This window comes from Pistacia vera, unplaced genomic scaffold (assembly GCF_008641045.1).
Source record: "Pistacia vera cultivar Batoury unplaced genomic scaffold, PisVer_v2 Contig212, whole genome shotgun sequence".
Taxonomy (NCBI): domain Eukaryota; kingdom Viridiplantae; phylum Streptophyta; class Magnoliopsida; order Sapindales; family Anacardiaceae; genus Pistacia; species Pistacia vera.
In genome coordinates this window covers 1,865,051-1,879,767 of record NW_022196016.1, presented here as the reverse complement: position 1 = coordinate 1,879,767, position 14,717 = coordinate 1,865,051, and the positions used below count along the sequence as shown (strand labels likewise).

Here is a 14,717-nt window from a genome sequence, read left to right as displayed (position 1 = left end):
TGTATTGAAGTCAGATTCTTCGCAATGATGACTAGTAATGTCTCCTTATCCCCTAAGTATGCATACTTCAGGTGGTTAGGAAGAGGCTTCAGCTTCAAAACTGGTGCCTGCACCATAGAAGGCAACAACTTTGAGTTAGATACTAGTAACTCAATTTTTAACAAATCATACCTTTTTGGAACTAAAGGTAGTGATTGCAATGCCATGATCATCTCCTCAACATTTGAATTCAGTTGCAATTTTGTATTAATGTCTCGTAATCCTTGGCTAAGCACCACTTCTAACTCGTCTTCATTTCTTATTTCAAAAACCTCTGACACAAACACATCAATAACATCAATAGAAAATGCAGATTGAATATCACTAGGGTACCTCATGGCCTCAAATATATTAAATTTGACAATTTCCCTATCGAACTCCATGGTAAGAGTACCGTCATGAACATTAATCATCGTCCCAACTGTTTTCATGATGGGTCTCCGAAGCAGAATTGGGCGGGGTTTGGAAAACCATTGTCCTTCATATTCAGAATGTAGAAATCAGCAGGAAATATTAGTTCATTAACCTGTACCAAAACATCTTCAACTACCCCCTCAAGGTATGCGTTAGAACGGTCAGCGAACTAAATTATTACACCTATTTCTTTCAAAGGACCAAAATTCAAAGATACATAAATTGAATATGGCATGACATTTATAGATGCACCTAAATGTAACATGGCATGTTCAAATTTAGTATAACCAATGACACATGGGATTGTAAACGTACCTAGATCCTTACATTTTTTGGGTAACTTACGCTAAATTACTGCTAACACGTTCTCCCCCACACTGATTTTCTCATCATTTCTCAACTTTCTCTTTGTAGTGCACAACTGTTTGAGAAACTTTGCATATCTTGGAACTTGCTTCATGGCATAAAGAAGGGGAATATTCACCTCTACCTTCCATAAAGTCTCCAAGATCTCTTTCTCTTATTCGTCTTTCTTAGACTTGGACAATCTACTCGAAAAAAGGGATGGGAGTAGATTTGGTTGAATTATGCACTACTATTAGAGGGGTCACCTTGGACGAATTCTCAGCTTCACTTTTTACCTCCTCGTCTACTTGAGTCTCTTTGGCCGAAACTAGAGGATTTTGGATAGGGGCGTCGATCTCTTTCCCACTCCATAACATAATGGCACTCGCATTTTCATGAGGATTCACAACTATTTAGGAAGGTAGTTTCCCATAACCTTGTGCCTCAAGCTTGTTCACTGATGTTGCTAACTGACTAATCTGCTTCTCAAAATTTTGAATGTTGTTTCTCGTCTCATGCTGAAACTACTATGTATTGTTACCCAGTGCCTTAACAATCTCATCAAGTGATAGATTTGGGGACTGATTTGCTTGTTGTCTTGTCTAGAATGGGGGTTGATAGCAATTTTGAGTAGGTTGGTTCCCGTAGCTCAAATTCGGATGATCTCTCCAGCCCAGGTTGTAGGAATGGATCATATTTTCACTAAGGCTGCCCTGGAAAACCACCAATCATGTTGGCTTATTGGATTGGCTCTTCTTCTTGCAAACTTGGACACATATCTGTAGCATGACCAGCAATCGAACAAATTCCACACACCTTAGCAGCTTGCATGTTATTTACTACCATTTACCTCATCAAAGAAGTTAAATCTGAAAGTTGACATTCATGCTAGAAGTATGAACTTCGTTAACTTTCTTTGGTGTATGATCCATCCTTATCCCAAATTGTTGAGAATTGACTGCCATGTTGGAAATCAAATTCTTAGTAGCTTTTGGTGTTTTGTCAACCAATGCACCTCCACTAGTAGCATCCATCGTACTCCTAGCCATTGGTAATATGCCTTCATAAAAATACTAGATTAGGAGGTGATCAGGTATTTGATGGTGTGGACAGCTTACACACAATTTCTTGAAGCGCTCCCGATACTCATACAAGGTCTCTTCATTATATTGTCAAATGTCTCAGATTTCCTTCCTGATATTGGCAGCTTGTGAAGCAAGAAAAAATTTCTTTAAAAACAACCATTTCATCTCATTCCAGGAGTTAATGGAGCCTAACAAAAGATAATACAACCAGTTCTTAGCCAAATCTGCCAAGGAGAAAGGAAAAGCCCATAACTTCACTTGCTCATCTAAGATACCTTGTGGCCTCATACTTGAACACACCACATGCAATTCCTTTAAATACTTATGAGGATCCTCAACTGTAAAACCACGGAAGGTAGGCAACAAATGTATTAGTCCTGACTTTAACTCAAATGTAGCTTCTAAGTTAGGGTACTCAATACACAAAGGTTTTTTATTCAAATTAGGGGCAGCTAACTCCTTTAATGTTCTGTTATTATTTTCCATGACTCCCTCTTCTTCTGTGTCACTAAACAAACTGTTAGATGCTAAATCAAGGGCTACGTTAATGCCAGGCGATGAAACAATAACTTGCTCTCGATTTTGCCAAGCCTCTTTCCTCAACCTACGTGCAATTCGTTCAATCTCTAGATCGAATGTTAAGTCACCAAGATGAGATGACTTGGTCATAAAATAAAAAATCACATAAAAAAATGACAAATAATGAAAATTGACTAGAAAATCTTTAAAAAAAAAAAAAATTATGGCCAAAAACACAAAAATGGCCGAAAACCCTATCAAAAGTTGTTTTTTGGCATCGAGAGGGTGGGGCTAGTGAATCCTTAATGTGAATTCGCAACGCTCCTAATTCCACCGAAAATCCTGTCGTGAATAGTACTACCAAAAAAATTTTTTGATATCCTGCAAATCACAATTCTTCACAATCAAAGGTAAGAATGACAATAATTACACTAACTACTTTTATAAATCAGTAAACAAAACAATAAAAATAATAAGAACACCGAATCTGATTACAACTAGTCCCCGGCAACGGCACCAAAAAACACTTCTTTCTCTCTCTTCAAACCTGCCCTTAATTTGTGCAAGTGAATTCCAGCTCATACACACGAAATTCCAGCCCTCCAGACTTGTATTGAACTCCCTGTTGAAGTTGGACCAAGTCTTTATACGAACCATACAAAAATAATCCAAATCAGCTAAGGATTAAAGCTTCTAGGCTGAAGCCATAACTTCCAAGCCAATTTTGGATAGGACAACGAGCTTTCTAGACTTTAGCCCCTTCATAAGAATTATAGTTCAGGATGTGTACTTCAATTTGGGCCTTTTAATCGTCTCATTTGATTTGGAAACTCAAGTTATGTGATCCAATTCCAACCAATTTTAACAACAAAACAAAACACAACATGCCATAAACCCAAGTTAAAATTCGGCCAAATGCAATACAAGAACAATGTCATACTTACTTGCAATTTCGGACCAAGACAAGTAGAAACACTTCAAGCATGAAGGATTGCTCCACCAACTTGAATTGATTCACCACCAAATCCCCTTGCCAAGACTTGGATAAAGAATGCACAACAAAGAGCACAAAGTTCTCTCAAATGGATAAACCAATTTTCAATATTTCATAAGCTAAATATTACAAGAAGAATAGTTGCCCTTATATAGGCAATTACAAGGTTAAATAAGTAATTGAAAAATACAATTAGAAGAAATAAAATCAACAAATATTACAAGTCATTCATTCAAAAAGCAAGGTCATGCCTATTTAATGCAAAAGAGACATGGTTCCCTAATTCTAGGATCTATGTCTTTAACCACCCTATTAGTTGAAATAAACTCACTTTATTATATCAAAACTTGATCAATGATCCTAATCAAGTCTATTAATAAGGGTGTAAGAGTTTGGGCCTTGAGGATCGTGCAAATTGATCCAATAAAGGTTAATGTGGATCTTCCCCTTTGGAATGAAACTTGGGCCAGATTGGACCACTTCAACACTTGGGCTTCTTTCTTGGTGGGCTTGAGCTTCCTTTGTTGGGCTTGGACTTGGAATGGTTTGGGCCGAAATGCTTGGGCTCTCTCCCTCCTTGGAACTTGCTTGGGCCGAATTTCCTCCATTGCTTTCCACATTCCACAATCCAAGTGTTTTAGGACTTGGAATGAAACTCTTTAATTCAACCGAATTAGCAAGTGTTTTAGGACTTGTAATTCCTTGTCCACTCATGTTAACAAGTGTTTTAGGACTTGTAAACATAACATTATGCCCTTTTAAAGCTCCAGTGGTTGGACAAAAATCCTACTCCAATTAGGATTCGATTTCAGTTTTCAGCTCTGACTTTGCACCAACAATGGGAGGCCCAAACGAAGTCGTCTCTAGACATTCCATCCCAACTTGGAAAGCTTAAGATGCCTACTTTAACTTCATAGATGGTTCGAAAACCGAACTATAACTCAAGTCCATCAAAAATCTGCAAAGAGCCCAAAACATCCAAAAGTAAAAATGCTGGAAACTTCTAATTTTAAGTATATTTTACTAACTCTTAACCACAAATGCCATATACATAAAGATCATCAAAAATAGGCACCATAAGATATTAAACATGCCAAATAAAGTAAATGCAAGGATAATAAAATATAAAAATAAGTCTATCAATAGTGAGCATTATTTTCTTAGGAGCATTCAAAGAAATGAGGTTCATAGAGCGAGACCTGAGGGCATGTCCGTTGCTACTATACGAATTTACCAGAGATAGTTTAGTCCCCAAGGGAACAATCGAGTTGCCCATGACTATTGGGCAAGAGCCTCAAATAAAGATGATGATGGCAGAGTTTCTAGTGGTCGACTGCCTGACCACTTATAATGTCATTATAGGGAGGCCGATCCTAGATGATCTAAGCGCAATCACCTCAGTGTGCTACCAAGCAATGAGATTCCCAACTCTACGCGGGGTCACAATAATCAAGAGTTATGAGAAAGATTTTTGGTAATGTTACAATTGGGTCATCCATGCTACACAAAAATGGCTTCTCTCGAGAACCATGGTTATTAGATCCTCACGTCCACAAAGAAGCACCCACAGTAAAGACTACAGAAGAGTTGCGAGAAGTACCTGACAGCGAGAAAGACCCAACTCGCGTGCTAAAAATTGAGAGTAGTCTAAGTGACAAGCTGGAAAATTGTCTAAGTAGGGTTCCTAAAGAAAAACCTCAACGTGTTTGCTTGGGTATATGCAGACATGGTGGATGTGCCACAGATTGAACGTCAACTCAGGGGCTCAACCAATTAGACAAAAAGAAGCTCTATGGATGTTGAGCAGTCTAGAGTGCTTAAGGATGAGGTTGATAAGCTTCTGAACATCAATTTCATTCGAGAATTAAAGTACCTAGACTGGCTCACTAACCGGGTCTTGGTGAAGAAGTCGAATGGGAAGTGGTGGACTTGCATCAACTTCACTGATCTAAACAAGGAATGTCCTAAAGACAACTTTTCGCTACCCTGGATCAATCAACTAGTAAATGTGATAGTTGGGAATGCACTACTAAGCTTCATGGATGCTTACTCAGGATATAACAAAATCTCAATGTATCAGCTTGATGAAAAGCACACCTCATTTATTACTAATCGGGGTATTTATTATTACAAGGTTATGCCATTCGGCTTGAAGAATGTTGGAGCAACCTATTAGCATTTTGTGAATCAAATGTTTACTAAGCAAATTGGCAAAACTATGGAGGTGTACATTGACGACATGCTCGTCAAGTCAAAGGTCATCGAAAGCCACATCGAGCACCTAGGGGAGATGTTCGATACCCTCAAAAAATATCGAATGAGATTAAACCCTCTGAAGTGTGCTTTTGAAGTAAGCTCGAGGAAGTTTTTGGGCTTCCTAGTAAATCAGCGAGGTGTTGAGGCCAACCTAGACAAGATTCAAGCTCTCCTAAACATGAAGAGCCTGACTAATATAAAGCAGGTTCAGAGTTTGACAGGTGAGTGGCCGCACTGAGTAGATTTGTTTCCCGAGCTAGGGACAAGTGTTTGCCATTCTTTAAAACCTTGAAGGGCAACAAGGGTTTCAAGTGGACAAAAAAGTGCAAGAAAGCATTCCAAGAATTAAGGAGGCATTTGGGGCAGCCTCATTTGCTGTCAAAGCCCATCTTAGGCGAGCTCCTACTATTATATTTATCAGTATCTAAGTCCCCAATCAGCGCAGTTTTGGTACACGAAGAAGGGGGAGTGTAGTGGCCGGTTTATTATGTGAGCAGGTGGTTTCTCGATGCTAAGACAAGGTATCCAGAAATGGAAAAGCTCGCCTATGCACTCATCATAGCAGCTTGAAAGTTGCGGCTCTAGTTTCAGGCACACTCCATACATGTCCTAACAAACTTCTCACTGAAAAAGATAATACAAAAGCCTAAGGCATTGGGTAGGTTAATTCAGTGGACTATGGAGATGAGTCAGCATGACATCAAGTATATCCCGAGAACTGCGATCAAGGGACAGGCTTTGGTTGATTTCATCTATGAATTTTCATATCAACCTGAGGAAGAGATAAGCTCGCCAAAAGCAAGCACCTCGACAGAAAACAAGCCAACAAGGCCAAAGCTTAATAGTTTATGGCAGTGGACCTTGTACGTAGATGAGTCCTTGAATGAGAAAGGGGTAGGAGTTGGGCTCTTGCTCAAGAGTCCTGAAGGGAATCCAATCTGAGATGTAGTTAGATTTAGGTTCGCCGCCTCAAAAAATGAGATAGAGTATGAAGGCATGCTCACAGGGATCCGCCTTGCCAAAAAAATAGGGGTAGAGTCAATCAAAATTTACAGTGACTCTCAACTCTTGGTCCAGCAAATTTCAGGAGAATATCAGGCAAAAGAGGAAAAAATGACATCCTATATCCGGAAGGTAAAATCCGACCTCAAGCAATTTAAAACTTATGCAGTTTTGTAGATTTCCTGGGAAAAGAATTCAGTGGCCGATGCTCTAGTTCACCTGGCTTCAGCAATGAGCAAAGAAGTAACTGATTCCATTCCTATTAAATTCCTCCTAAGTTCAAGCATCCTCGCATCGTAAGAGTTAATTTTAGTGACAGGGCAAAGGTACAACTAGATAGATGCAATAACTGCATACCTAAGAGATGGGATAGTGCTCGAGTGAAGAAAGGAAGCCAAAACCCATCAAGCAAAATCAGCTCTATATATGCTTATCAACAACAAGTTGTATAAGTGAGGCTACAATTCCCTGCTCTTGAGATGTGTTGATCACAAAGATGCGAAGTACATCTTAAAGGAAATACAAGAAGGTATTTTTGGGAGTCACGTTGGGGACAGATCCTTGGCATACAAAGTACTCCGCTAAGGATACTATTGGTCGATAGTTTTCAACAATGCGACCAACATCATACGAAAGTGCGACAAATGTCAAAGATTTATAGACATTCTATGAGCTCCACCCCAAAAGTTGACCACTCTGATAATTCCAAGGCCATTCACAATCTGGGGAATTGATCTGATAGGCCGATTGCCTCAAGGAAAATGAGGTGTCAAGTTCATAGTGATCGCAGTTGATTACTTCACTAAATGGGCAGAAGCCGAGCCTTTAGCCTCCATCACGTCAAGCAAGCTAAAGGATTTCATCTACAAGAACATCATTTGTAGATTCGGGATCCCCAATACCATCATAACTGACAATAGGAAACAGTTCGATTGCAAAGACTTCCAATCGTTCTATGAAAGGCTCGGAATCAAGAAAAGCTTCTCTGCTGTCTACCAGCCCCAAGCCAACGGTCAAGTATAAGTTGTTAACAAAGTAATCAAGCACACTATCAAAAAGAAGCTTGACTCTCTCAAAGGAAGATGGGCAGACGAGCTGTCTGAGGCCCTATGGTCCTATAGGTAGACTTAGCAAAATGGGTCCAGACCCGTGGGTCCACCATATACCCGGGAAAAAAATATAGGGTGCGGGTCCTTGAAATTGGACCCATTTTCTTTGACCTATACCCGGCCCCACCGGTTTTGCCAACAGATTAGGCGGGTAAACCCGCAGGTACTCATTTGTGTAAAAAAAAAAAAAAAAAAAATTAAAAGAATTTTTATCATTCCTTTCCCCCCAAATCACAATATCTGAAATCCCTAACTTTTCCCTTAACACTTTTGCGCCTCCACTCCATCGTTAATCTGCTCCCCACTCTACCATCAATGTACTCTCCACTCTACCATCAATCTACTTTCCACTCCACTTCCTAACTCGAACTCGCTCTCAATCTCTCATCAATCTCTCATCAATCTGCTCTCCAGACTCCACTCCACCGTTAGTTCGTCACTCTCAAAGGCATCGAAACCTCTCATCAATTTCCAGGTTAATTTCTTCTCTGATATTTTGTTTTCGGTTTGGCTTTTATTTTTGTGTTTCTATCATCTTTAACAGTTCAACAGCAAAGGTTTGCTTCTTTGCTTTAATTTCATTTACAAGCCCTGTCTCCTCACCGTTGTTGCCCATTCCTTTATCATCTTTGCACACCCCACTCTCCTCTCCTTTGTCTTCAATAGTTCAATGGCAAAGGTTTGCTTCTTGACTTTAGTTTGATTGTTATTCTGTTTGATTGTCACTAGAAATCTGTGGGTTTAAATTTATCTTTGATATTTACTAGAGATTTGTTGATTTTAATTTACGTTTGATTGTCACTTGAAATCTGTGGGTTTCAATTTGTATTTAATTGTTATTAGAGATGTGTGGGTTTTATAGTGTTGTTGGTGGTAGCACCGTAGCGATGGTGGCTTTGTGCATTTTATGTCTTTTTTTCAATCTTATTTTTTTATTTTACTGATTTAGTTTATTCAAGAAAACTTGAGTTTTGATTGATTAGAAATTCATTGGTTTGATTTTAGGAACTTTACATTGGTTTATGTGTTTGGTTGTTGAAGAAAAAAATCTCTAAGAGATAATTTATGGTTTGTGTGGTTTCAATTAGGACTCAGGAGAAGAACTCTTTTACAAATGCTTTAAGGTCTGAAATTCAGAAAGAATTGGAGATTACACAAAGAAAACACTTGGATCACCTAGTCCGCAGAGGGTTACTGGTTAATGTAACTTGTTTTTGTTTTGAGGTAAAATCCTTCCTTGCTTGAGATATTTGGCTCTAACTGTCTTTGCATTGTAACAAGTGCCTAGAAGGATATCAAGGAGTCATAGTCCTAGTCTCCTAGAAGGTAATTTTCTTCTCACAATTATATAATGTATTTGGCAAATCATTTGTCCTACCTAGATTTCTATCTATTGTTTATTTATAAACATATGTCTATCTACACTGTCATGTAACTACTGATAATTTTGCTATAATTTTTTAATTGAATTAATTGTAAAACAATTATACTTGGATAATCTTCAGCTTCCAAGTTCTTTTTTTTATACAAAAAAAACTATGCATTAACTAGCTTATTATTAAAACTTTTCTTACTATTAATAAAAAAAAAAAAAAAAATCGCAAAGCTGGAATGAGTTCAACTAAATAACCTTTACTTGTCATTGAAATGGTATAACCCCTCAAATTATTATTATTATTTTTTTTGGTAGTGTCAAGCATTGACATGGCGGGTTTTGAGACTATAGATACGGATATGGTTAACGTGAGAGCAAGTGACGATGCTTCTAGGGTAATGCCACCTCCTTCTAATTCTAGTATTCTTGTAACTAGTTCTAGAAGTAAATGTAAAACATCAGAAGTTTGGAATCACTTTGAGACATATTTTGATGAGAATAAGAATGAGAGGGCTAGGTGTAAGGCATGCAATAAAACTTATGCATATGGTAATGCCATACATGGGACTAAAAATTTGAAGTGTTATATGGGAGATTGTCCAAAACATGGAAACCATGATATAGGGCAATTATTGATTGATCATGATTATAAATTGCAAAGTAGAAAGATTAGTCAAGAGACTTATCATGAATGTATGGCATTATCAATTATTCAACATAATTATCCATATTCATATGTGGAGAATCAATGAACTAGGAGAGTCTTTTCGTATGTGTGTAAGAAGCTTAAGCATTATTCTAGGAACACCACTAAGGCAAATTGCTTAAAATTATATGTAAGGATGAAGCAAAAACCTAAGTTTGAATTAGGGAGGCTTACTAGTAGAATATGTTTAACTTCTAATGTTTGGACTTCTGGTACAACTGAGGGATATATTTCTTTGAAGGCTTATTATATAGATCAGGATTGGGAGTTATAAACTAAAATACTGAACTTTTGCCATATTCCTCCTCCACACTCAGGGATTGTTTTGGCAGATAATATTATGACTTTCTTGCAAGAATGGGGAATGAAAAGAAAGTTTTCTCAATTACTTTGGATCATGCAAGTAGTAATGATAGGATGGAGGATATCTTGAGGAACCAACTTTGTGTGCAGAATGCTTTGTTATGTAAGGGTGAATTTTTCCATGCGCGATGTTCTGTACATATCTTGAATCTTATTGTTCAAGAAAGGTTAAAAGCTATTAATGTCGCTTTAAATAAGATTCGAGATAGTGTAGAATATATTAAAGCAACTGAGGCTAGAAGAATCAAGTTTGGAGAACTTGTTGTACAAATGGGAGTGAAAAGCTTAATGGGTTAAGATTGGATGTTTCCATTAGATGGAATTCGACATTTTTAATGCTTGAAACGGCATTAATATATCGTCCTGTGTTTGTGGCTTTATCAACAGTAGATCTCAGTTATAAATGATGATGTTTTGTAGTTGATCATTGTTTTGTAGATGATGATGTGAATGATGATTTGGATGATAATCTTGATGTGCCATTAACTAATCTCAGGACTATGGAATCAAGAGACTCTACCACCCCCACCGTGGGATGAACATTTGTTGCCCAAGAATGTTTTTTGTTGAACATTTGATTATGTATTTGTTTATTTTAGTTGGTATTTGTAGTTTTGTATTTTACGTTATTGACTTATTGTGTTTGTTTATGTGTATTGGTAATTATGTATTTGTTTATTTTGGTTAGTATTTGTAGTTTTTTAGTTTTGTATTATATGTTACTGACTTATTATGTTTGTTTATGTGTATTACTATTAGTGATTATGTATTTGTTTATTTTGGTTAGTATTTATAGTTTTGTATTATATGTTATTGACTTATTGTGTTTGTTTATGTGTTATTTGTTTATTTTGGTTCGTATTTGTTTATATTCTAAATTGAATTGAATTTAAAGTAGTTGATTTTGGAGGTGTAAATGTGAAAAAAAAAAAAAAACTACAGGAATTTTGGGTGTGTAAATGTAAAAAATAAAACTGCCAGAATTTTGGGGGTGTAACTATCATAATTGAAAATTGTTGGGGGTGAAAAAAACTAAAACTTGGAGAGAGAAAAAAAGGGCACCTACAGGTCCACCCGTACTCACATAGGGTAGGGTATGAGCCCAATATTTTGGACTTGTATAACTTGACTCGTATTGGGCCCGTACCTGTGAAACCCATGCCCATAATGACAAGACCCCAACTCGGCCCACCCACCCGTTTTTCCATGTCTACCTATAGGATGACTGCCAGAAGCTCGATAGGATAAATCCCATTCTTACTTTCTTATGGATGCGAGGCAATGGCCCCAATTGAAGTTGGGATTAGTTCATTTCACAGAGAGGTCTTCGATGAAGAAACAACTGAAGATCTTCTCCGTCTAAGGCTAGATCTAATCGAAGGACATAGGGCTAAGTCTCAGCTAAGAATTGCTTCTTATCAACAACGAGCCAAAAGGTACTTCAACTCAAGGGTCAAGTTGGGAGCAAGGCCAAAAGGGTCAGGTCTTCAACCTCTTGTTTGACCTCGGCCTCTTTCTCTTCTTCCTCGATTTCCTCCTCATCTTTGTTGTTGGACTCGGAGCTGTCTAAATAAACGAACTCTAAGCCCTGTGCTTTAGCTTTCATCCTCTCGATCTCTTTTTAATAGACCGTAGGAAGGAAGGAGAAGTCAAGTGAGGGATGGGCTTCCCATAGCTGCTGAACAAGGTAGACCAAGGTGTCACAGTCATAGCTCTTAATTTTCGACCTCAGCTCCTTAGCATTGACCTTGAGCCAGATGGCCATTAACTTGGCCTCTTTGTGATCTTCCCTTTCTTGGAAGAGATTGCCCGAAGACTCCACATATTTGGCCTCCCAGTCCGAGGTAGCTTTTTGAGCCATGGCAAGCTCAGAATTCAACTTGTTGTTGGCACCCCATTATTGTACCAAACTCTTCTCAACCTTAGTCAAGTTCACCTCGGCCTTTGCTCGAGCAGCCTCTCTCACCTTGAGTTTGTTAAGAAACTCTCTCTCCTTGACCTCGAAGGCCTCAGCCTGCTCTCTCAGTCACTTAAGCTCAGCCTGAAGCGAATCTCTCTCCTTCTCCGCCACCTTGGCCCTCACCAAGGCGTCCTCTTTCAACTTCTCTATATCTTGCCACCCCACATGGTTACCTTCCAAGGTGAGATAACTCTCATCAATGAGGAGTTTGGTCGCCGCACAAGCCTAAAAATGAAGAAGCAATTAGCAAGAAGTAAAGTAAAAAGACTCTAAATAATAAAAGAAAGGCGAATTATCAATACCTTGGTGAGAAGGGGTGGTCCTAAGCATCTCGTAGGTTCATAATGAAATGACCTCCCAAGCCACCAAGGCTCCGACACCTATATGCTCTGTGAGCCTATTGATCAAGTCATCAAGCACGACCTAAGTTGCCTCATCCACTTGCCTTCTGCCACATCGTAGAGGTGAGCTAGGTGCACTTCCAACGGGGATGATGACTTCACCCGTTGGAATATACTTCTTTTTGGTTGAGGTATCCTTCGAGCCGCCAACTTGCCTAGCAATCTTTTCACCTGAGCCTCCTTGCTGCTCGGTAACCTTATATTTTCTCGAGCCTCCCTGCTGCTCAATCGACTTCTTCTTGCCTGAGCCCTCTTGTTGATCGGACATCTTCTTCTTGCCCAAGCCCTCTTGCTGCTCAGACATCTTCTTCTTCCCCGAGCCTCCAGCTTACTTGGGGTTTTCTTTGCCAAGCTCTTTGGGGGCTTGGGGGCACTCTTCTGCCCAACTACTTTGGAAGCAATCATGGGCTTCTTTATACTTGGGCCTTCCCTAAGTTTGTCGCCGCTGTACTTGAGAGTCGGTCGCAAGATACCTTGCCCGACTACCCCAACAATGTCCACGACTTGCTTCTTCACCGGGATGATCGGTGATGAACAATTTTATAATCTCGCAAGTGCACGAATCGCTCTCGTAGTCTAGTGTGCAAATGCTAGGGTCGATCCTAGAGAGATTTGTAAGCAGTTTACTAATCCTAATAACTATGCTTCAATTTAAACTAATAACTTGAATTAATAATGAAGAATTAAGGAAGATCACTTTGAAAGCAACAACTGAATAAAACTAAAATTAAACAACTATTAAAATTATCTAAAACTCAATTGACCAAATTCTAAGGCTCCAATTTCACCATAAGTATCCAGCTCTATGTTAAACATCTCTCTATTGTTTATCAATTCAGTCTCTATGGTCACTAAATCAAGTTATTACTGTAAGGCGTTCGTGATTAACCTAGTATTTTTAACACAAGAGTAGCTAGGGCGTACAATCTAGCCTATGAATTAAAAACTCATTAAACTTAGGAATACTTGAAATCAAGAATAAAGGCGCATCTATCAGGGCATATGCACAGACACTAATTATTCAAGAAATCATGAACCAACTAATATTCTATTAAGGCATATGCACAAAATACTAATCATTCATTCAATAATCTCAACACAAACAACCTACTAATTCACACTAAGTGTCATCACACAACAATGAAAATTAAAGGCAGAATAAATACATGAATGAATCCAGATTTCCATTGAATTGATAACAATAAATATATGTTTAAACATAGAGCCTTCCAATTAGGCTACATTGGATCCCTAAATAGGAGTTTAGTTACACATTGACATTAAAGAAAGCAAACCTGAAATTCCCCCAAAAGCAAGAATAATCCAAACCCTAGGAAGAACCTCCTTCTTTCTCTTGATAAAAAGTAACTCTCAATTTAGGTCAAAAAGTATCCCTAAAATAAATTACAAAGTCCTATTTATACTTTTCCTTTGCTAGGAGAGTTTTTGAGAAAATACAAGTTCAAGTAGGAATTGAAAAAGGTGAGGTTTTTATTTTTCTCGATATCCACGCCGCGACATGATTTTCTAGTGCCGCGACATGATTTTCTTGTGCTGCGGCATGATTTTCAGTGCCGTGACACCAAATTCTTCTGCAATCATAAAACTTTGTCACACGCCGCAGCATGAACTTTTTGTCCAAATTCAACTTATCGCGCCGCGACACAGAAAAATCATGCCACGACACAAAAAAACCATACTGCGACACATAAAAACCATGTCGCAGTGCTATCCAGCAATTTCACATTCTTTCTTTTGCTTGACGATCCGACTTCTCTCCTTAGCACGTACAAAGCCTCCAACAACCATGTGAGCATAAATTCATCACTTTTTCCACCTAAAAACTTGAAACTCATACACATACTCGTGATTCTGGAAAATAGAAATATACAAAGAACTTGCATAAAAATAATCCATGAAAGTCATGAGTTCCCTACAATCTACTCATAAAATCATGGAATATATATATCATTTCATCAGTCATCAATCAGCAGCTTCTTGGCAGCCCCTTGAGCTGGGGTTTCTTTTTCAAGCCCTTTGGTTTTTCAACCTACATGTCTACAAAGAAAAAACAAGTTGTTAGTAGCCTAACAAGACAAGATTGTAAGCAGCGAGCCACCGAGCACTTACCTTTCTTGAAAATGGTACA

At 38.4% G+C, this 14,717-nt stretch overlaps 1 non-coding gene across 1 annotated transcript; it reads left to right on the top strand.

Annotated features, from left to right (window-relative positions):
* The first annotated feature begins 1,893 nt into the window (after positions 1-1,893).
* LOC116129653 lies at positions 1,894-2,000 on the top strand. The gene has a single exon (XR_004127933.1). It is a non-coding gene; the product is annotated as a small nucleolar RNA R71 (small nucleolar RNA).
* Positions 2,001-14,717: the final 12,717 nt, after the last annotated feature.